The sequence below is a fragment of the Ochotona princeps genome, chromosome 2 (assembly GCF_030435755.1).
Source record: "Ochotona princeps isolate mOchPri1 chromosome 2, mOchPri1.hap1, whole genome shotgun sequence".
Classification (NCBI taxonomy): domain Eukaryota; kingdom Metazoa; phylum Chordata; class Mammalia; order Lagomorpha; family Ochotonidae; genus Ochotona; species Ochotona princeps.
Window position 1 is genome coordinate 151,538,647 of NC_080833.1, and position 24,526 is coordinate 151,563,172.

Sequence of the window (24,526 nt, forward strand, 5' to 3'; positions counted from 1 at the left end):
CAAGACTGCCTTTCATTTTGTTTAAAGCTGAGTAGTATTCCATGGAGTAAATGAACCATAGCTTTCTTATCCAGTCTTCTGCTGATAAGCATTTCAGTTACTTCCATGGTTGTACAATTGATTGTGCTGCTATGAACATAGGAGTGCATGTTGGTTTCTCATGAAACAGTTGTTTTGGATATATTCCTAGGAGTGCTATTGCTACATCATACGGTATGTTGATTTTGAGTTGTGTGAATGTTCTCCATACTGATTCCCATAGAGGCTGTAGAAGTCTGCAGTCCCAGCAGCTGTGGAGTAGGGTTCCCTTTTCCCCACATCCTCACCAGCAAGTGTTGTTGGTGGTTTTTGTATGTGAGCCATCCTCACTGGCGTTAGGTGGTATCTCATTGTTGTCTTAATTTGTACTTCCCTTATTGCCAGGGAAAGTTGAGCCTTTTTTCATGTTTGTTTGCCATTTGGGTTTGTTCCTTTGTGAAATGTCTGCCCATTTCTTGAGTGGTTTGTTTTGGTTGTTCTGGAGATCTTTGTATATTCTGGAGATTAGCCCCATATCACCTATGTAGAGTGCAAAGATCTTCTCCCATTCTGTGGGCTGCTTTTTTACTTTGTTGATTGTTTCCCTTGCTGTGCAGAAGCTTCTTAGTTTGATGTAGATACATTCATTTGTTCGTGTCTTGATTGCAGTTTTTGGTGTCCTTTTCCGGAAGTTGGGACCTACCCCTAGATCTTGCAGAGTATTTCCAACATTTTCTTCCAAATGTTTAAAGGTTTCTGGATATAGGTTTAGGTCTTTTATCCATGTAGATTTGATGTTAGTGTATGGTGAGAGATGTGGGTCTATCTTTTTGTTTCTGAAGGCTATCAACCAGTTGTCCCAACAGCATTTATTGAACAGACCTTTCCATTTGCCTGGATTGTAGTTTGACTGACTTTTTGTCAAAGATTATTTGGCTGTATCTGTGTGGGTTCCCTTCTGGTGTTTCTATTCTGCTCCATTGATCTTCCTCTCTATCTTTGTGCCAGTACCAGGCTGTTTTGATAACCACTGCCCCATAGTATGTCCAGGGGTTTGGAACTGTAATTCGCCCTGCTAACTTCCTGTGCTTCAGGATGGTTCTAGCTATTCTTGGGTTTTTGTGTTTCCAAATGAACCTTTGAATCATTGTTTCCAGTTCCATGAAGAATGTTTTGGGTAATGTGATTGGAATTGCATTGCATGTATATATTGCTTTTGGTAGTATAGACATTTTAATGATACTGATTTTACCTATCCAGGAGCATGGGATGTTACTCCATCTTCTGAGGTCTTGTTCAATTTCTTTTTTAAGTAGTTTGTAGTTTTCTTCAAATGGGTCTCCTACATTTTTGGTTAGGTTTATTCCCAGACACTTCATAGTTTTCTGTTATTTTGAATGATATCTTGCTGATTAGATCCCTTTCCATCTTGGGACTGTTTGCATACACTATAGCTGTTTTTCATTACATCATTTTGTACCCTGCCACTCTACCAAACTCTCGTGTAAGTTCTAGCTGTCTCTGTATTGAGTCTCTTGGCTCTTCTAAAGAAACATAACACATCACCATGGAGGAAAAAGACACGAGGTGTAGTTAAGCGAGGGAGTGAAAGTGAGGGTTTGTTCTTTGTGGCAGACTGTAAGAACAAAAGGTGAATTGTTGAATATTTTTCACCATTGCAAAGAATCTTGCTGGTAAAATAATGCACCAGTCAAAACCTGATAGTTCCAATTGTTTGCATGTAATAGTTAGCAGACACATGTCTCCATAATTTTCTCATTAAATCAGTCTGAATGTTCCACAACAATTAAAATCCTCATGTTTTAAGTTTCTGGTTACTTGAATATATAAGGTGGTCATAATTTTAAGTGCAACGTTTTACATTTTTAAGATCAATTGACACAAATATGCATCCATGGGGACTCTGTAAGGTTTTGCTGCATGTAAAGCAAACATTGGGTAGTGATGAAATGGGGGTGAATAGATCTAGTTACGTAGTTCCTTGGATAATTTCTATGTGGTGAAACACTCAAATTCCCTCCATCTAGCTTTATATGTATTAACTGTATGCTATATATAATGTGTTGACACATCCACATATGTATGTACAGACAGCATGTTATTGGTAACTGTCATCACCTTGTCATACTATAGAAGACTAGAACTTAGTTCTTCTACCCAGCCATTACTTTCAACTTGTCCGTCAGACTTCTCCCACTTTTCTATCCCTCTCCCTTCTTCCCCCCAATCTGTGATATTATTCTAAATTCACATGAGATCAACTTTAAATTCCAAACAATGTTTCAAAAAGTTTGTAGAAGACAGAATTAAAGATCTGTTTATCTTGATGAAAAAGGTCTTAAAATTTGCGTTTTTCATAAAATGAACACCATGAATGCATATACAGTTCTTCACAATAGTCCCTAGTGACCTTTCACCTTTCTCTAGTGTTGGTTAGATTTCATTTCTCAGCTCTCCTCTAATTTCTTTTCGCTGTTTTTAGCATTTATTTTATTTTCATTACAAAGTCAGATATACAGAGAGGAGCAGAGACAGAGGAAGATGTCCCATCCGATGATTCATTCCCCAAGTGAGTGCAATGGCCCGTGCTGCACCGATCCGAAGCCAGGTGCCTGGAGCTGCTTCCAGGTATCCCATGTGGGTGCAGGGTCCCAAGGCTTTGGGCTGTCTTTGACTGCTTTCGCAAGCCACAAGCGGGGAGCTGGATGGAAAGTGGAAATGCAGGGATTAGAACCAGCACCCATACATTATCCTGGAGCGTTCTAGGCAAAGACCTTAGCTGCTAGGCCACGCCGCCGGGCCCAGCTCTCTAATTTCATTTCAATGTTTTGCTTCTTGGTTAGTCTATAAGTTTGCTGGTTTTATTCCTTTTTGAAATGAACTTTTTTTCACTGATCTTTCAAGTTTTTCTCTTCATTTACTGGTTTGATCTTTATTTCTTTACTAACTTTGGGATTTAGTTTATTCTGCCTTCTCTAGATACCCAAAATGCACCTAACCTGTTTGAAACCTTTCCATTTTTTTATGTAGGCATTTAATGCTTCAACCTTTACTTAGTATTTCTTTAGATGTCTTCTGTAAGTTTTGAAATGCTGTATTTTCATTTCATTCAATTTTTAAGTTTTCTTTTGGATTTCTTCCACATTTCTTCTTTGGATTTCAGGATCATAATATGTAATCTGCAGATGGTTTTGTTTTCAAGATTTATTTGAAAGGCAGATGTTACAAAGAGAAGATTTTGTGTCCACTGGTTCACTTTCCAAATGGCTGCAATAGCCGGAGCTGAGCCAATCCCAAGCCAAGAGCCAGGAGCTTCTTTGAGGTCTTCCACACAGGTGCAGGGTCCAAGCACGAGAACTATCCTCCACTGCTTTTGCAGGCCATAAGCTGAGGGCTAGATGGGAAGTGAGGCCCCCGGAACATGAACCAGTGCCCACATGGATGCCGGTGTGCAAGGTGGAAGATTAGCCTCTTGAGCCACAGGGCCCGCCCTTCAATCTATGGCTTTATAGTTACCAAATTTGTCTGGATTTAGATTTTTGTGATTAGAAAAGATATGATGTACTTTTTGTTGTGGTTTAATATGTGGTCTTAGAGGAAGTTTAGTGTGTTCAAGTACATATTCTAAAGCTATTGCAATGAATGCTGTGTCAGTGTCTGTATACCCTAGAACTGTGGTTTTTCTTTTTGTATTTGTTTTGTTTTTCATTTTGTTTTTTGTTTTTTTTTTGTTTTTTTTTTTTTTTTTTTGCTTTACTGACATGTTAGTTGATTCCTTAACTCCACTTTTCTTGATCTGGAGCTTGACTCTCCCTTTAGATATGTATGTGTTTTTTTAAAAGATTTATTTTGTTACAAAATCAGATATACAGAGAGGAGGAGAGATGGAGGAAGATCTTCCGTCTGATGTTTACTCCCCAAGTGAGCACAACGGCCGGTGCTGCGCCGATCCAACCAGGAACCTCCTCCAGGTACCCCACGCAGGTGCAGGGTCCCAAGGCATTGGGCTGTCCTCGACTGTTTTCCCAGAGCACAAGCAGGGAGCTGGATGGAAAGTGGAGCTGCTGGGATTAGAGCTGGCATCCATATGGGATCCCGGGGCATTCAAGGCGAGGACTTTGACACTAGGCGACACTGCCGGGCCCTCCCTTTAGATATAATAAGGCTTTATAAGAAAATGACATGCTGTGGCATTGGATATATAGTACCCAATCTGTCCTATCTTATTGTCGAATTAATTCCTTGATCACTATCTGATGATCTTTGTATCTTTTTATAGCTTTTGGCTGAAGTGTATTTTGTCTAATGCACTACTCCTGCTTGCTTTAGTTTTCCACTTAGGTAGAACATTTTTTTCCATCTTTTCACCAGTGTGTGTCTTTACTAATGAGTTTCTTAAGGTACATATCCTTGGTTATTTTTTAATCCATTTAGCCAAACTATATCTTACCTGGGAGTGTGGTCCATTGACTTTCAAATCTGTTGCTAATAAGTAGTAACAGTAAGTAGCTGTTATTAGTAAGTAATCTATGCACTTAAAAATTAGTTGGTTTCTTCTGAGTATTCTTCATCCAGTTATGGGTGAGCTTCAAAGTTTTCCATTTTGGGTCCAGCACAATAGCGTAGTGGTTAAAGTCCTCACATTTCGCATGCCAGGATCCCATATGGGCACTCTTTCTAATCCCAGCTACTCTGCTTCCCATCCAGCTCCCTGCTTGTGGCCTGGGAAAGCAGTCAAGAATGACCCACAGCCTTAGGACCCTGCACGCACATGGGGAGCCCGCGCTCCTGGCTTCGGACTGACTGAGCTCCAGCCATTGCGGCCACTTGGAGTGAGCTATCAGAAGGAAGATCTTCCTCTCTGTCTCTCCTCTCTGTATATCTGACTTTGTAATGAGAATAAATAGAAGTTTTGCATGTTATGATGCTAGCCTGCTACCTTTTATTTGCTTCTGTCTGTACATTTCCCTCAAACAAGTTTTAGGAGGCCAGTTGATTCTGATGACTTTCCTGACTTTCACTCATTTTGGAGAATATTTTTCAATTTACAAAGGATAATTCTACTCAGCCAAGTATTTTTGGCTGATAGGCTTACTTTTTCTTCACAACTTGAAATAAACCATTCAATTCCCTCTTGGCCTATAAAATTTCTGTTTGACAATGTTGTTTGATTAGTGGAGGTCCCCTTGAAAATGACAGTGCTTTCCTTTTGAGAATGAACAATTGTTTGTACTTAAAAGAGCTGGACCACAATAGGTCAAGGGAACGTGGATCTTTTCTGATCCTGTCAATTGACATCCTATGGGCCTTCTGTACTTGGAGGTGTACTTATTAAGATCAGGGAAGTTATGAGCTGTTTCATTGAATATGCGGCATACTCTCTTCCTCTCAGGAATTCCAAGAAAGTGTTCATTTCAGTAAGGTCTCAAAGCTCTCGGGCTGCTTTCATTCCCTTTCTCACATTTTTTTAAAAGCTGGCTAGAAAATATTGAACCTGTCTTCAAGTTCACATATTTTTTAATTCTGTTGATCCTCATTTATCTTGACTTTCAACTATTTTCATTTTTAATTTTTCTTTAAGAAATACTTGATTTGCAAGGTAGATAAAGAGGGGGAGACAGATCCTTCATCTCAATGGCTGACATCAAGGCCTGGGCCACTGGATAGCCAGGAGCCTGGAGCTCTGTCCCTCTTGTAGCTGACAGGGACCCAAGTACCTCTGCCCTCTTCTGCTGCCTCTGCAGACATATTAGCAGACATCTGGATCCAAGGTAGAATGGCCAAGACTTGAATCGGAGCTCATAGGAGATCAGTACACAGGCAGTAGCTCAGCCTGCTGCTCACAAGAGCCAGTCCACAGTAGATTTTGTAATATCTGTTCAATTCCTCAAGGTCAGTCCTTGCCAAATTTCTCATATCATGCATTGATTTTCTAATTTCATTTTCTGTTGGAGTGTCTTATGTCTTTTTGAGTGTTCCACATCATTCTTTTTGGATTCTTTATTTTATTGGAAATGCAGGTTTACAGAGAGAAGCAGAGACACAGAAATATCTTCCATCCACTGGTTGATTCACCCAGTGTCCAGAATGGCCGGAGCTGAGCCAATCCAAAGCCAGGGGCTTCTTCCAGATCTTCCTCATGGGTGCACAGTCCCAAGGCTTTAGGCTGTCCTCTACTGATTTCCCAGGCCACAAGCAGGGAGCTGGACGGGAAGCAAAGCATCCGGTATTAGAACCAGTGTCCAAATGGGATCCCGGCATGGTTGAAGTGAGGACTTTAGCTACTAGGCTACTGCACCAGACCCCTTAACTGCCAAGCTATTGCGCCAGACCTCTCCCATGTAAATTCTCAAATTTACTAGCATTCCTATGTATGCACACTTAATTCTAATGTCGGTGTACACTAGGTATTAATGTTAAACACTTCAACAATGTGGTAGTAGTATCTTATAATATAAACAATTCTATATGTAAAACTGGCAAGGTTCATTTCTCAACATGCTTAAGCCTTTAGTATTTTGTCCCAGCTTTTCCATTCTACGATAACCATACTTCTGTAGGACAATATTCTACAAGCAATTCTCTTCCTTAATAACCTGCTTATTTGCTCGATTTACATTTTGAAACAATCATGTAAGACTCCAAATTAAGACATTCTATAAATAAAAACATACCACATTATAAATACTATTGCTTTCAGCAAGTCTTACCCATTTCTCCCAATTTGTAGAAACACGTTTTAACACAAACCTGCCTCAAAACCGGGAATGAGATGTTTTTCCAATAACCTTCTTGCTGATGAGGGAATTTCCCATTGTCAAATGGCAGATGAGAATCACAATGAGGACCTGAAGGAGCCCAAGGTCCTGAATTGGTTCCAAAGGGCAGACTGCAAGCATGCGCCTCCCTTTTGCATGGCTGGTAAGTCTGGAGCTGCTTCTTGGCTTCTGTTTTATTTTATTACTTTTTTAAAGATTTATTTATTTTTATTGCAAAGTCAGATATACAGAGAGGAGGAGAGACACGGAGGAAGATCTTCCATCCAATGATTCACTCCCCAAGTGAGCCGCAACGGCTGGTGTGCGCCAATCTGAAGCCGGGAACCAGGAACCTCCTCTGGGTCTCCCACGCGGGTGCAGGGTCCCAAAGCTTTGGGCCATCCTCAACTGCTTTCTCGGGCCACAAGTAGAGAGCTGGATGGGAAGTGGAGCTGCCGGGATTAGAACCGGCGTCCATATGGAATCCCGGGGCGTTCAAGGCCAGGACTTTAGCCGCTAGGCCACGCCGCTGGGTCCGCTTCTGTTTATTGAATCCAAGAGAACCAAAAAATTTCAATTTTCTGTTGTCTTAACTAATACATTCCTAGATAGTCTCTTATCAATAAGATGAAAATCACTTAAAAGGAGATGTTAAAACACTGTTGTTCTTCACAAGGAATCAGACATCAATTCCATTGTCTTACAGGAAAATTCAGAAATTATACACATCATAACCAATTTCACCATCCAATTTCAAACTGTTTTTCCTGTAAGGCAAAATCTCACTTCTTTCTAAATAAGAACAAATAATTTAAAATCTGGACCAATTTCATGATTGGGAAACATTTTGACCAGTGGACATAAATACTCATTTACTTTATGCTAAATTTGATGCCTCATTGCTATTTTATAATATTGTGAGATTACAATCAAATTATTTTAAATGACAATTATATTATCCAAGTTCTGTCTCAATATTTGAAGGTTCTAGGGATCCTACTGGAACTTTCAAAGTCAGGAGACTTGGTTTCAAACTCTGAAGAATTGAGGTGTAAATTAAAGTACACTTAACATGTAACTGAATATGTGAATGGATACTGAATTTTAGACCTGATCAGTGCCAGGACAACACTGTAAGCTGAAGACTAAGCAGCAAGAAAACGGTATAGGAGCCTTAGCCCAACAGAGATGGGGTGTCGGGTCTGACCAAGTCCTGTTAGATGAGTTAGACCTCTCTCAAATTACGTACCAGGAGAGAGAAAGGGGACCAGTCGTGGTCCGTCCCATCTTGTCTGTCAGTCATACACAGACCCAATTCTGAACAAGAACAACTAAATTCATGACACAGATAGAAGTCTTGTCTGGACAGAAGTAATAGAACTCTAACTGACTAAACAAACATGCACAATCACTACACACGTCAGAACAGACATAAAATTCAACCTTTTGTGACTTCCAACCTCTTCTTTGACATACTTCAACCTGGAAATGTTTCGTAAAGCAAGCACATAGGTTCATCTCGTGCTTAGCGTTAATTTAACAGTGGATTTGGTCCACTGGTTACTTTTATGTATAACTGCTAGATGAAGTTACAGAACAAGTTTCCATTTTTTTCTTATGAATGTTACATCGCTTATGTCTTACCCTGTCCCTCCCAGCTAGGGGTTAGGGCTATGAGGTAGAGCTAAAGAAATTCAGGCCCAAAGGGTGGCCTGGGTGAGGTCAAGAGAAACTGGAAAAGCAGATAAGGGCAAAGGTGAAAGTGGCTACAATTGAGAGGAAATCTGTGTGCTACCCAGTGAGGAGAGGAAAGGGTGACCTTCAGACAGGGGGATGGGCCCGCCCTCGAAGCAAGACCAGGATCATGGGGTGATGGGATTATCATCCAGCCTTACATATGCCTGAGCCAATTCTAGGAGCAAATGTACACCATAAAGGCTGTCGGAGATCTCGCAAAAGAATCCTTTCATCTAAAGTTTCGCTAAAACTACAGCAAATAGTTCTTTCTACTGTGCTGATCGTTGACATGGCTCAGAATAGGTTACATAGACAAGATTGGACAGAAAAACGTCTGCTGCAGCCCCTCTTCCTTCCTCATGGTTTGTTGGTAAAAAGGTAGGATTTTCCCAATCCAAGCGATTGAAAGAGGTGACCCACTTCTATGGCCCATAATGGCAGTCAATGGTGCTGAGGTAACCTTGAAGGGAGGCTGCCAGCCTGTTGCTGTTTCTTTGAACCCATTCAAAATCATTCGTTCAGGCCTGGCGGCGTGGCCTAGCGGCTAAAGTCCTTGCCTTTAACGTGCCGGGATCCCATATGGACGCCGGTTCTAATCCCGGCAGCTCCACTTCCCATCCAGCTCTCTACTTGTGGCCTGGGAAAGCAGTCGAGGATGGCCCAAAGCTTTGGGACCCTGCACCCGCATGGGAGACCTGGAAGAGGTTCCTGGTTCCCGGCATCAGATTGGCACGCACCAGCCCGTTGTGGCTCACTTGGGGAGTGAATCAGTGGATGGAAGATCTTCCTCTCTGTCTCTACTCTATGTAGATCCGGCTTTCCAATAATAATAATAAAAGAACAAATCACTCCTTCAAGAAGGGACAACAAGCTTTGCTGGTTCAGTCTTCACACCTAAAGGCTAGCTCTCTAACCCCGATCAATTGGCAGATCTAATTAGCTCTGGGCACCCCTCCAACAGACAGATGCACCCACTGGAGGGGACTGCCCTCCTGGACAAGGGCAGCCATAAGCATGAAAGAATTTGAAAATGTTCACACTTGAAACAATTTCTTAGGGCAATAATGAGCAAGTAGCCTTGGCCCAGGGAGAGTTAGGCTCGCTCCTGGCATGGCTTTAAGTCCTGCATTCCAGGAATCACACTCCACTGGGCAGTTCCCTTCAGGGATAACCCTAATGGGAAAGGCCTGGGGTACCTCACGCTGCCCGAACAGAATGCTTGCAACTGGCGCTGTGCTCTGACTCCCCTTGAGCTGGGGGTGGTTTCCTGCCCTCTGAGCTGCCCAGAAGCTCTGGTTGGGGCAGCTGAGGTGGCCCAGGGCCAATGTCCTGAGCATCAGTTTTGCTCTTCCCTTGCCAAGCATTGTGGGAAAATAAATTAACCAATGTTACCGACGGGTGCCAATCTCTCCAGGGTCCCTCAGACCTTGACTGCCTGAGCACCTAGGATTTCTAACCCTCGAAACTTCAGCATGTAATTTAGCGCCTTAAGCGCAGGATGATCAGGTTCCTCACGATTACTGCCCATGTTTAAGGACAGTAGAGGAGAGTGGTCCTCGGATACCCAGTCGGGTTGTCCGGCCAAGGAGATCCTGTGCAGAGTTTTGGGTAACGCCCAAGTGTCACATTGGACAGAAACCGCCAGTCCTCACACAAGTTCACCCCAGAGCCATGCATCCAAGGCCATCTCTCAAAGCAGGAGATGAGAGATTAGGCGCAGCATTGTCTTTTTCCCTATCACCTACCTTAACTCCAAGCTGTCAGGGGATTCGACTGGAGATAAGCTGGGAATGGGTGGGGGTGTGTGTGACCACCTTCGTGCAGAGCTGTGGGGTGCCAAGGGTCACTTATGCAGGGTACACTACAGCTCGACAGGAGGATTACAGCACTAAAGGTGAGTCCCAAGAGAAGAAGGCGACCTGAAGAACCACAACATGTGTGAGGATGTGCTTCACTCAGGAGGAGTGAGGAGGGGGCAGGAGTGGAGGGGAGGAGCAGTTGGGGGGCCCCTGCGGCTGGAGGGGAGGAGCAGAGTGGGGAGCTGCCATGGGTGGAGGGCAGGGGAGCAAAGTGGGGGGGGCCTCGGCTGGAGACTAGGGGAGCCAGGGAGCAGAGCAGAGTGGGGCCCCTCGGCGGGAGGGGAGGGGAGGGGAGCCTGGGAGCAGATCGGAGCAGACTGGGGGGGCTCGCAGGAGGGGAGCTGCAGTTTGGAGGGGAGGTCACGGAGCTGAGCTGAGTGGGGGGCATCCCGCAAGGAGGGGGCTGGGGTCTCGCAGCAGACCAGAGCAGCAGAGCAGCAGCAGAGTCCCTTCAGAGTGAGGCGCCCACCCCCCCGAGGAGGTGGCCAGGGTCCAGGAGCAGAGCGACTGCAAGGGAGGGGATGGGAGCCAGGGAGCAGAGCAGAGTGGGGCCCCTTGGCTGGAGGGGAGGGGAGACGTGGAGCGGATCTGAGCAGACTGGGGGGGGGCCCGTGTGGGAGGGGAGCCCTGGAGGGGAGTCCCGGAGCAGAGCAGACAGGGATTCCCGTGAGTGGAGGGGAGTGGAGCCCGGAACTGAGCAGAGGGGGTGGTTGTGGAGCAGAGCAGAGTCAGGGGGGATCCCGTAAGGAGGGGGCCGGTGTCGCACAGCTGAGCCACAGAGCAACAGAGCAGCAGAGCCACATTGGAGCAGGGCAGCATGGCGAGGAGGTGGCCAGGGTTGTGGAGCTCAGTGGAGCGGAGTAGGAGAACAGAAGAGCAGAATAGCAGCAGAGTCCCTTCTGAGCCGGGCGGCCCCCACCGAGGAAATGGCCAGGGTCCAGCAGCAGAGCAGCAGAGCAGCAGAGCAGCAGAGCAGCAGAGGCCCTTCTGAGCAGGGAAGCCCCGCTAAGCCCCACCAAGGAATGCTTCACCCTCCTCCAGGGGCATCCTGGATTCAAGACTCTTTCTGCTGTGGACCACCTGTGGACCATCAGCTGCCACTGATGTGCCACCTGAGCCAAGAAACCCCAACAGCTGACGTGTCTTCTCCACAGAGGCTTTCTCACCAGGAGAGGTAGAGTAGCAGCATGCCTGGATGCCTTGTTGGTGCCCGCTGCTCTCTCAGCATGGAACAGCCAAAGTTGTGCCAGCAAGTGGGACAGCTACTTTCACCGGCCTGTTGAAGGAGCTGCTGAAGAAACTGGCAAGGGATGGAGTCGGGTGGTGCGGGTTTTGGTGGTTGGGGAGGGGTCCTAAGGTGTCAAGCCTCAGCCTGTGAGGCAGTTCAGCTGTATGGGTGCTGCTTCAAGACCTGATAGCATCCTCTGCAGTCCAGCTCCCTGCTGATGGTGCTGGGAGAGCAAAGGAGGATGCTGCAGGAGCTTGTGCCCCTGTGGCCCTGTGCCCCTGTGGGACATGTGGAGGAAACTTCTGGTGTCCGGGCTTGTCCTGGGGAAGTGAGCCAGCAGATGCAAGAAACATTGCTCTCTCTCCCTCTCTGTTCCTTTGTGTTTCAAATAAAACAGGACAGATTCAGACAGGCATTCAGGCAAGAAGGAAGGAAGCAAAAGAAAGCTGCTGTCCTGGGTGGTAGGGAGTGTGCTGTGTGCTGTGCTGTGGCTCTAGACTGCTTTTGTCTGCCAATGCAGACCCCAAGGGTGTGCGTAGGGCTTCTGTCCTGGGACTTCTGTGCAACCTCTCCAAAGCGTGTCCTTGAGAGTGAATTTCTCTTAGGCTGGGTTTGTTTCCCTTGTTTGTGCAGGAGAGCCTGGAGGAGTGTCCTGCAGTGAGTCCTGCTGTCTACGACAGGGCGCATAAGCTGCCCTTTCTACTACTGGTTGGCTGAGGCATTTTGAGCAGTAGAAGGTCCAGCCCCAGCCATCCTAGTGTCAGGTGGGAATCCTGGACAGAATTCCTTTATATGTGTCCCTTGAAGATTGGGCTCCAAGGCCAAACAGCCCGCATACGAAGGACCAAGAGGGGGTGGAGGATGCTTGTGGCCTTGCATCAGGCCGGGTCACTGTGCTAGGAAGTGGTTGTCTGTCTTCACCAGCAAGGTAGAACCTAGGGCACAGGGAGAAAACTAAAAGCTGGAGTTCCACGTCACGGTCCCCAGAGGCCCTGTGGGACCTGCAGTCCTAACATCAGCAAGCACACGAGCCCTATGGGAGCTGGAGTCCCATGTGAGTGTGCCCACAGACGTTTTGGGAGCTGGAGTCCCACGTCAGTGTGCCCTACGGCCCTGTGGGACCTGCAGTCCCATGTCTGCATGCCCACGGGATCTCTTTGACCTCGATCCTTATTCAACATCCCCCAATCTCTGGGGAATCTGGAGTCCCACCTCAGCGTGGCCATGGACCCTCTGAGACCTGGAGTTACACACCAGCTGACTACCAGTGATCTTTTGCAGATGAGGTTCCCGGAAACCTTTCCGGGATCCAGCAGCAGAGGATCCTCCACCCTGCTGGGGTCCAGCAGCAGAGGGCCTTCCTCTGCTGCTGGTCTCCGGCAGCAGAGGACACTCCTCCCAGCTGGGGTCTGGCCGCAGATAACCCTTCTCCCTGCTAGGGTTCAGCAGCAGAGGACACTCTTCCCTGCTGGGGTCTGGCAGCAGAGGACCCTTCTCCCTGCTGTGGTTCAGCAGCAGAGGACCCTCCACCCGGCTGTTGTCCGGCAGCAGAGGACCCCACTCAGTGCTGGGGTCCGACAAGAGTGGAGCCCCCTCCGGTGCAGGTGTCCGGCACCAGAGGACACCCCTCTGCAGGGGTTTGGCAGCAGAGGATTCTTCTCTCTCCTGGTGTCTGGCACTAGAGGACCATCCTCTTCTGCTGGGGTCCAGCAGTAGAGCACCCACCACAACTGTTGGACCCCAGCAGAGAGGAAGCATCAGAAGACCCTCCTCTCTCCTGGGATCTAGCAGCGGAGGACCCTCCTCCTGCTGGGGTCCAACACAAGAGGACCCTCCTCTCCTTCTGTGGTCTGACCCCAGAGGACCCTTCTCTTCTGCGGGGTTCCGGCACAAGAGGAGTCTCCACCCTGCTGGGGTCCTGCAGCAGAGGACCCTAGTCTGATGCTGGGAACCAGCAGCAGAGGACGCTCCTCTGCTGCCTTTCCCCAGCCGAGAGGAAGAAGCAGATGACCCTCCTCTCTGCTGGGCTCCAGCACCTGAGGAACCTCCTTCTTGTTTGGGTCCGGCAGCAGAGGACCCTAATCTCTGCTGATGTTCGGCACCAGAGCACCCTCTTCTTTGCTAAGGTCTGGGAGCAAAGGACCCTCCTCTCTGCTGGGGTCTGGCAGTGGAGGACCCTCCTCTCTTCTGTGGTCCTGCACCAGAGGATCCTCTTCCGCTCCTGGTGTTCCACACCAGATGACCCACTTCCCTGTTGCTGGGGTCCGGGCCCAGAGGACACTCCTCTACTGCTGGGGTCTGGCACCAGAGGACCTTCCTCTGTTGCTGGGGTCTGGCAGCAGCGGATCATTCTCCCAGCAGGGGTCCCGCAGTGAAGGATCTCTACTGCTGCTGGGGACGGCACCAGAGGACCCACCTCTCTGCTGGGGTCCAGCACCTGGGGACCCTGCATTCTGCTGGGGTCCAGCAGCAGAAGACAGTCATCTCTGCTGGGATCCGGATGCAGTGAACCCTCCTCTGCTACTGGTGTCCAGCAGCAAAGGAGACACTCCTGCTGCTGGGGTCCTACAGCAGAGGACACTCCGCTTCTGGTGGGGTCCTACAGCATAGAACCTTTGTCTCTGCTCAGGTATGCCAGCAAAGAACCCTATTCTCTGCTGGGGTCCAGCACAGGAGGACCCTCCTCTCTGCTGGGGTCTGGCAGCAGAGGACCCTCTTCTCTGCTGGGGTCTGGCAGCAGTGGAACCTCGTCTCTGATGCGGTCCGGCAGCAGAGAACCCACCTCCCTGCTGGGGTTCAGCAGTGGAGGACCCTCCTCTGCTGCTGGGGTCCATCGGCAAATAACCCTCATCCCTCCTGTGTTACGGCAGCAGAGGTCCCTACTCTTCTACTGGAACCCAGTAGCAGAGGACCCTCCTCTCTGATGGACTGGGGTCCAGCAGCAGAGGACCCTCCTCTCTGCTGCACATCAGCAGAAAGGAAGCCGCAGAGGACCCTCCTCTCTGCTAATGTCCAGCCGGAGTGGACCCTCCTCTGCTTCTGGGGTCCGGCAGCAGAGGACCCTCCTCTGCTGCTGTGGTCCACGAGCAGAGTTCCATCCTCTGCTGCTGTAGTCCAGAAGAAGTGGGCCCTGATCTGCTGCTGGGGTCCCGCTGCAGTGGACCCTCCTCTGCTGGACCCCAGCTGAGAGAAAGCAGCAGAGGACCCTCCTATTTGCTTGGGTTGAGCAACGGAGGACCCTCCTCTCTGCTGGGGTCCAGCACCAAAGGATCCTCCTCTGTGCTGGAGTCCAGCTCAGAGGAAGCAGCAGAGGACCCTCCTCTCTGCTGGGGTCCGGCACCATAATACCCTCGTCTCTGCTGAAGTCCGGCATCAGAGGACACTGCTTCCTGCTGGGATCCTGCAGCAGAGGAACCTCAGTGCTGGAATCCGGCAGCCAAGGACCCTCCTCTTTGCTGGAGTCCGGCACCCGAGGACCGACCTCCGCTGCAGGAGTCCGGCAGCAGAGGACACCCCTCTGCTGTAGTCTGGCATCAGAAGCCCCTGTACTCTGTTGGTTTCCGTGAGCAGAGGACCCTCCTCTGCTGCTGGGGTCCAGCAGTAGTGGACCCTACTCTCTGCTGGGGTCCTGCAGCAGAGGAACGCCCTGTCTTCTGGATTCCAGCAGAGAGGAAGTAGAAGAGGACTCTCCTCTCAGCTGGTGTCCGGCAGCAGAAGACCGTCTTCTCCTGCTGGCGTCAAACAGCACAGGACCCTTCTCTCCTAATGGAACCCAGTAGCAAGAGGACCCTCCTCTCTAATGGACTGGGGTCCAACAGCAGAGGACCATCCTGTCTGTTGGGGTCCAGCAGCAGAGTACCCTCTTATCTGTTGGGTCCGGCAGCAGATTACCCTCCTCTCTGCAGATGTCTGACAGCAGAACACCCTGTCTGATGGGATCTGGCAGTAAGTGATCCTCCTCTCTGCTGGGGTACAATAGCAGAGGACCCTCCTTTCTGCTGTGGTCCAGCACCAGAGGACCCTTCTCTTCTGCTGGGGTCAGGGACCAGAGGACCATACACACTGCTGGCATCCGGCACAAGAGGACCATCCTCTGCTGTTGGGGTCCGAAACCATAGGACCCCCCTATCCTGTCTACCCCTGCAGAGAGGAAGTTGCAAAGGACTCCCCTCTCTGCTGGGGTCCAGTACCAGAGGACCCTGTTCTCTGCTGTGGTGCAGCACCATAGGACCTTCCTCTCTGTTGGGATCTAGCAGGAGAGGGCGCTTGTCTCTGCTAGGGTCCAGCAGAGAGGGAGCAGTACAGGACCTTCCTCTCTGCTGGGGTCCAGCAGGAGAGGACCCTCCTCTTCTGCTGGATCCCTGCAGAAGAGGAAACTCTTCTGCTACTGGACCCCAGCAGAGAGGAAGCTGCAGAGGAGCCTCCTCTCCTGCCTAACACCAAAGAGAGGAAGTAGCAGAGGACCATCCTGTTCTGCTGGTGTCCAGAAACAGAGGACCATCCTCTCTGCTGTGGTCTGGCAGCAGAGGACACTCCTCCCTGCTGGGGTCCAGCAGCATTGGACCCTCAACCCCACTGGGGTCTGGCAGCAGATGACCCCTTCCGCTGCAGGTATCTTGCACCAGAGAACACCCCTGTGCTATTGGGGTCCAGCAACAGAGGACCCCCCTCTGCTACTGGTGTCTGGCAGAAGAGGAAGATCTGTTGCTGGGGTCCGGCACCAGAGGACCCCCCTTTGCTATTGGGGTCCAGCAACAGAGGACCCTCTTCTGCTGCTGGGCTCTGACACCAGAGGACACTCCCAGCTGGCGTCTGGCAACAAAGGACCCTCCTCCGTGCTGGGGTCTGGCACCAGAAGAGTCCTCTCTCTACTGGGGTCCAGCAGCAGAGGACCCTTCTCTGCTGCTGGGGTCCGGCAGCAGAGTACCCTCCTCTCTGCTAGGTTCCGTCCGCAGAGGACCCTACTCTTTGCTGGGGTGTGGCAGCAGAATCCCCTCCTATTTGCGGTAGTCCAGCAGTAGAAGACCTTACTCTCTGCTGGGGACTCTCTGCTTACTCTCAGCAGAGGACACCCCTCTGCTGCTGGGGTCTGATAGCAGAGGACCTCCCTGCGCTGCTGGGGACTGACAGCAGAGGACCTCCCTGCGCTGCTGGGGTCTGGAAGCAGAGGACGCCTCTCCCTTCTGGTGTCCAGCAGCAGAGGACCTCCTGCCTACTGGGTTTCAGCAGCAGAGGACCCTATTCTCACGCTGCAGCACTGCAGCAGAGGACCCTTCTATGCTGCTGGACCACAGAAGAGAGCAAGTTGCAGAGGACCCTCATCTTCTGCTGGACCCCAAAGAGAGGACAAAGCAGAGGACCCTCATCTTCTGCTGGGGTCCGGCAGCAGAGGACCCTCCTCTCTGCCACGGCCTGTTAGCAGAGAACTCCTCTCTCTGAAGCTGTCGGGGAGAAGAGTACCCTCCTCTGTCTTGGGGTCCGTCATGAGAGGACCCTCCTCAGTTGCTGGGGTCCGGAACCGGAGGATCCTCCCTGCTGGGGTCTGACCGCACAACAGGACTCCACTCTCTACTGTGTCCAGTAACAGAGGAGCATCCTCCACTGCTGGGGTCTGGCACCAGAGGACACCCTTTTGCTGCTGGAGTCTGGCACCAGAGGACACTGCTCTCTGCTGAGGTCCAGCACAAGAAGACCCTCCTTAGTGCTGAGGTCCAGCAACAGAGGACCACCCTCTGCTTCTGGGGTCCGGCACCAGAGGAACCACTTGTGCTGCTAGGGTCCAGTACCCGAGGACTCTCCACTCCTGCTGGGGTTCAGCACCAGAGGACCCTCTACTCCTCTGGGGTCCAGCACAAGAGGACCGCCTTCTGCTGCTGGGGTTAGGCAGCAGAGGACCTGCCTCTGCTGCTGGACCCCAGCTGTTAGGAAGCTGCAAAGGACCCTCCCCTCCTGCTGGACCCCTAGAGCAGAGGACCATCATCTGCTGCTGGACCACAGCATAGGGGAAGTTGCAGAGGACCCTCATTCCCTACTGGACCCCAAAGAGAGGACCCAGCAACGGACCCTACTCTTCTACTGGCGTCCTGCAGCAGAGGACCCTCCTCCCTGCTGTGTTCTGGCAGAAGAGGACTCTCAACTACTGCTCGGGTCCGGCACCAGAGGATCCTCCTCTGCTGTTGGGGTTTGGCAGCAGACAATCCTCTTCCCTGCCTGTATCCGGAAGAAAAAGACCCTCCTCCCTGCTGTGGTCCGGCAGCAGAGGAACCTCCTATGCTCTTGGAGTCCGGTACCAGAGGACCCACCTCTGCTGCTGTTTTCTGGTACCAGAGGACCACCCTCTGCTGCTGGGGTATGGCACTAGAAGACTCCCCTCTGCTGCTGGGGTCTGGCAGCAGAGGACCCTCCTTCTGCTGGATTCTGGCAGCAGAGGGCCCTACTCCCTGCTGGGATCCTGCAGCAGAGGACACTCTTCCCTGCTGCAGTCCGGCAGCTGAGGACCTTCCTCTGCTTTTCGTGTCAGGCACAAAAGGACCCCCCTCTGCTGCTTGGGTCCAGCAAAACGGAACCCTCTATGATCTTAGGCCCGGCACCAGAGGACACCCCTCTCTGTTGGAGTACACCACCAGAGGTGCCTCGTCTCTGCTGGGGTGGATCAGCAGAAAATCCTCCCATCTGTCTGGGTCCGGCAGTAGAGGACCCTACACTGCTACTGTGTCTGACAGCAGAGGACCCTCTTCTTCTGCTGGACCCCAGCAGAAAGGAAGCAGCAGAGAACCATCCTCTCTGCTGGTGTCTAGCATGAGAGGACCCATCTCTCTGCTGGGGTCCAGCAGAAAGGAAGCAGAAGAGGACCCTCCTCTCGGCTGGAGTCCCGTAGCAGAGGACCTTCCTCTTCTTTTGGGTTCAGCAGCAGAGGACCCTCCTCTCTGCTGTAGTGCAGCACCTGAGAAGCCTCATCTTCTGCTGTGGTCCAGCAGCAGAGGAAACTCCTCTCTGCTGGGGTGCAGAAGCGGAGCACCCTCCTCTCTGCTGAGTTTCAGCACCAGAGGACCTTCTTCTCTGCTAGGATCCAGCACCAGATGACCTCCTCTCTGTTGGGGTCCAACATCCGAGAACCCTTCTCTATGCTGGCATCCGGCAGTAGAGGACCCTCCTCTCTTTTTGGGTCTGCCAGCAGAGGATGCTCCTCCCTGCTGGGGTCCTGCAGCAGAGGACCTTCATCCATGCTGGAGAGCCTTGGATGAGCGTCCCACACTGAGTGCTGATGGCCACGAGAGGGCGCCCAAAGCCGCCATTCTTTCTTTTCTTTTCTTTTCCTTTTTTTTTTTTTTTTTACAGGTTTATTTATTTTATTCCAAAGTCAGATATACAGAGAGGAGAAGAGACAGAGAAGAAGATCTTCGGTCCGATGAGTCACTTCCCAAGTGAGCCACAATGGCTGGTGCACGCCGATCCAAAGCCAGGAACCTGGAGCCTCTTCTGGGTCTCCCATGTGGGTGCAAGTTTCCAAAGCTTTGGGCAGTCCTCTACTGCTTTCCCAGGCCACAAGCAGGGATCTGGATGGGAAGTGGAGCAGCCGGGATTAGAACCGGTGCCCATATGAGATCCCGGCTAGTTCAAGGCGAGGACTTTAGTTGCTAGGCTATGGCGCCGGGCCCCAAGCTGCCCTTTCTACCCCTGGTGGGCTCAGGCCTTCTGAGCTCTAGACAGTCCAACCCGAGCCATCCTAGGGTGAGGTGGGAGTCACAGACAGTATTCTGGTACACGTGTTGTTGAAAGATCAGGGCTCCAAAGCCGAACAGCCCACATACCAAAGCCCGGGAGGGTTGGAGGACACTTGGGGCCTAGCATCAGTTCGGGCCTCTGTGATAGGAAGTATCAGGGTGCCTTTAAGAGCAAGGCACTTAAAGAACCCTGGGAGGTGGTGTCCTATGTCAGCATGCCCACAGGCCCTCAGGGAGCTGGAGTCCAACACCAGCATCCTGGAGGCCCTGAGAGCTAGAGTCCCACACCTGTGTACCACAGGCCCTGTGTGAGCTGGTGTTACACACCAGCCCACTGGGGTTGTACTGTGCCAGATGAGGTCCCAGGAAACCTTACCGCCATCCCCATTCCTTGCAGAGCACCCTGAGATGCAGGCTCTGGGCGTTCTTTGGCAAGTGGAGCATCTCCCTGATGAGCTACCAAGAGGGCTTCATGGACTTTTATTTTTTTTCATTCCAAAGTCCGCAATACAGAGAGGAGGAGAGACAGAGAGGAAGATGTTCCGTCCAATGATTCACTCTCCAAGTGAGCTGCAACAGCCGGTCCCCTCGGGACCCACTCTGCTGGGGCCTCAGCGAGAGGGTCCCCCTCGGAACCGCATCCTTCGCTGCTGGGGTCTCAACGAGAGGGTCACCCTCGGGACCCCTTCTGCTGGTACCTCAGCGAGAGGGACAGCCACAGCCCCACTCCCTCGATGCTGGGATCTTAGAGTGAGGTAACCGCGAACCCCCCTCTCTCTGTGCTGCGGTCTCAGTGAGAGGGACCCTTGGCTCTCCTTTCTCTCTCTCTTTTTCTCTCTCTGCTGGGGCCTCAGCAAGAGGTTCCCCTCGGGACCCCCTCTGTGGGGGCTTCAGGGAGAGGGACCATCTGCTGCCCTCTCTCTCTGTGTTCATCTCTGGTGGGAACTCAGCGTGAGGGTGCCACTTGTACCCCACCTCTCTCTGCTGGGACCTCAGTGAGAGGAACTCACAACCACCACCTTTCTCTCTCTCTCTCTGATGTGGCCCCAGCGAGAGGCACTCTCTGAGCCAGAGCCTCTATCTCTGCTTGGGCATCTGAGAGAGGGTCCCCCTCGGGACTCCGTCTGCTGCGGCCTATGTGAGAGGGACCACCGGAACCCCCCTGCCTAGCTGCTGGGGCCTCAGTGACACGGACCACCAAGCACCCCTCCATCTCTGCTGGGGCCTCAGTGACAGGGTCCCCCTTGGACACGCCCTCTCTCTCTGCTGGAGCCTCAGCCAGAAGGTCATCCTTTGGACCCCCTCTGCTGGGACCGCAGCGAGAGGAACTCCCTCAAGACCCCCTCTGCTGGGGCCTCAGCGAGAGGGCTCCCTAGAGCCCCCTAACTCGCTGCTGGGGCCTCAGCGAGAGGGTCCCCCTGGGGACCCCCTCTGCTGGGGCCTCAGCTAGAGGGATCCTTGGCACCCTCTTCTCTCTTCTGTTGGGCCTCTGAAAGAAGTTAGCACTTGGACCCCCCCCCTTCTCTCTGCTGGGACCTCAGGAAGTGGGACACTCGGCCTCCTCTCTCTGCTGGGCCCTCAGCGAAGGATCCCCTAGGGACCCCCTCTGCTGGGGCCAAAGTGAGAGGGACCCCTGGCGACTCCTCCCTCGCTGCTGGGCCTTAGCAAAAGAGACCACTCGGGACCCCCTCTACTAGGGCCTCAGCGAGATTGTCCACCTTGGGAGCTCCCCTGCTGGGGCCTCAGTGGGAGGGTCCCCCTCGGACCAACCATCTCTGTCTGCTGGGGCCTCAGCAAGAGGGACCCTCAAGCTGCTGGTGCCTCAGCGAGAGGGTCCCACTCCGAACCCATTCTGCTGGGGCCTTGGCGAGAGGGAACCTCGTCCCCCTCTATCTCTCTGTCTGTTTCTGCTATGGCCTCAGCGAGTGGGTCCTCCTCGGGACCCCCACTCTCTCTTGGGCCTTCAGCGAAAGGGACCATTGGCAGCCCTCTCTCTCGCTCTCTCTTCTCTGCTGGGGCCTCAGAAAGAGGGACCCTCGGCCGCCCTCTCTCTGTCTCTCCCTGCTCGGGCCTCAGTGAAACTGTCCCCCTCGGGAGCCCCTCAGCTTGGCCCTAAGCGAGAGGGACCCCCAGTACCCCCCTCCCTCCCTGCTGGGGCCTCAGCTAGACGGACCCCCAGAGCCCCTCTCCATCTCTGCTGGGACCTCAGTAGGTGGGTCCCCCTCGGACACGCCCTCCCTCTCTGCTGGAGCCTCAGCGAGAAGGTACCCCTCGGGACCCCCTCTCCTCGGGCCTCAGGAAGAGGGTACCCCTCGGGTACCCCCTCCATCTCTGCTGGAGCCTCAGCGAGAGGTTCACCCTCTGGAGCCACTCTACTGGGGCCTCAGCGAGAGGGACTCCCTCGAGACCCCCTCTGCTGGGGCACAGAGCGAGAGGTTTTCCCTCAGGACTCCCTCTGCTGGGGTCTCAGCGAAATCATCCACCTTGGGAACTCCTCTGCAGGGGCCTCAGCGAGAGGGTCCCCCTCGGGACCCCCTCTGCTTGGGCCTCAGTGAGAGGGACCCTTTGCTCCCCCCTTCCCTCCCTATCTCCTGGGGCATCTGCGAGAAGGTCCGTCTCAGGAGCCCCTCTGTTGGGGCCTCAGCGAGAGGAACCCCCGGCAAACCCCTCCCTCGCTGCTGGGGCCTCAGTGAGAGGGTCCCCCTCTGGACACCCTCTGCTGGGACCTCAGCGAGGTGGAACCCTGGCGACCCCTCCCTGGCTGCTGGGGCCACAGTAGGAGGTACCCCTCGGGACCCCTTCTGCTGGGACCCCAGCTAGAAGGACACCTGCAGCCATCTAACCTTTCTGCTGCGGCCTAGGTGAGAAGGTACCACTCGGGACACCCTCTGCTGCAGCCTCAGCGAGAGTGCCCCCCGAGCCCGCTTCCCTCTCTGTGGATGCCTCAGCGGGAGGGTCCCCCTCGGGACCCCCTCTGCTGGAGCCTCAGTGAGAGTGTTCCTCTCGGACCCCTCCTCTCTCTCTACTGTGGCCTCAGCGAGAGGGTCCCCCTCGGAACCCCTCTGCTGGGGCCTCATAGAGAGAGATCCTCATAGCCTGACCCTCTCTCTCTGTTGGGGCCTCAGCGAGAGGGTCCACCTCAGGAACCCCTTCTTCTTGGGTCTCAGTGTGGTGTCCAAGGGTGTCAAGCCCCAGCCTGCCAGGCAGATGGCCTGTATAGCTGCTGCTTCAAGTCCTGGTTGTTTCCCCTGCAATCAGGCTCCCTGCTGATGATCCTGGGACAGCAGTGGAGGATGGTGCAGGGGTTGTGCCCCTGTTCCCCGTGAACCTTTATGACATGGGAATGAAGCTCCTGGTTCCCGGGCTTGTCCTGGCCCTGCCACAGCTGACTCTGGTGGAAGTGAGGCAGCAGATGCAAGAAAGTTTGCTCTGTCTCACTCTCTGTTCCTCTGTGCTTCAAAGCAAACAGGACAGAGTGATACAGACAGGCAGGCAGGAAGGAAGAGAAAGAAAGCTGCTGGCTTCCTGGGAGAGAGTGTGCTGTGTGCTGTGTACTGTGCTGTGGCTCTAGACTGCTTTTGTCTGCCAACGCGGACCCCAAGGACATGTGTAGTGTTTCAGTCCTGGGACTCCTGTGCAACCTCTCCGAAGAATGTCCTTGAGAGTGAATGTCTCTCAAGCCAGGTTTGTTTCCCTTGTTTGTGCAGTAGAGCCTGGAGGAGCGTCCTGCAATGAGTCCTGCTGACCACGAGAGGGTGCGCAAAGCTGCCCTTTCTACCCCTGGTTGTCCTTAGGCCTTTTGAGCACAAGAAGGCCCAGCCAGAGCCATCCTAGTGTTAGGTGGAGGTCCATTACAGTGTTCCTGGATATGTGTCGCTGGAAGATTGGGGTCCAAGGCAGAACAGCCCTCATACCAAGGTCCAGGAGGGTTTGGAGGACACTTGTAGCTTTGCATCAGGCTGAGGCTCTGTGCTAGGAAGTGGCTGTGTGCCTTCACCAGCAAGGTACAACCTAGGGCACGGGGAGAAACCTGGGAGCTGGAGTCTCACATCAGCGTGCCCACAGGCCCTCTGAGAGCTGGAGTCCCACATCAGCGTGCCAACAGACCCTCTGGGACCTGGAGTTACACACAGGCTGACAAGCCCTGATTTTTCACAGATGTGGTCCCCAGAAACATTTACACCACCTCCTTTCCTAGCTGAGCAACCCTAGGCAGGCCCTTGGCTCTCTTTACCAAGTGGAGCAGCTCCCTGATGGGCTGCGGAGAGGCCTTCATGTGGTTTTGCATGTGTGGAGTGGCAGTTATGGTGATACAACATGCAGTATTCCTCTGCCTAGCTCAGTGGGTGTGTGCTGTGTGCTGTGTCCTGTGGTTCTAGACTGCTTTTGTCTGCCAATGCAGACCCCAAGGGCATACGTAGGTCTTCATCCTGGTACTCCTGTGAAACCTCTTCAAAAAGTGTCCTTGATAGTGAATTTCTCTCAGGCCAGGTTTGATTCCCATGTCTGGGCAGGAGAGACTGGAAGAGCGTCCTGCCGTGAGTTCAAGTGTACACGAGAGAGCGTGCAAAGCTGCCTTTCTACCCATTGTGGGCTCAGGCCTTTTGAGCACAAGATGGCCTGGCCCAAGGCATCCTAGCATCAGCTGGTGCTCCCGGACAGTGTTCCTGGACACAGGATGCTGGAATATTGGGGTCCAAGGCAGAACAGCCCGCATACCAAGGTCCAGGTGTGTGTATAGGATGCCTGTGTCCTTGCATCAGCCCAGGCCTCTGTGCTAGGAGGTGGCTGTGTGCCTTCACCAGCAAGGAACATCAGAGGGCACTGGGGAAGCCTGCGAGCTGGAGTTCCACGTCAGGGCACCCAGAGGCCCTGTGAGAGCTGGAGTCCCACATCAGTCTCTCCAAGGGCCCTCTGAAACATGGAGACTCACATCAGTTTGTCCATGGTCCCTCTGAGAGTTGAAATCCTAGGTCATAGTGCCCATGCACCCTCTGTGTGCTAGTGTCCCACGTCAGTGTGCCCATGGACCCTCTGGGACCTGGAGTTACTCAACAGCTGACTAGCACTGGTCTTTCGCAGATGAGATCCTTGGAAACATTTACACCACTCTCTTTCCTCACAGAGCACCATTAGGGGCAAGAACTCGGTGTTCTTTAGCAAGTGGTGAAGCTCCCCGAT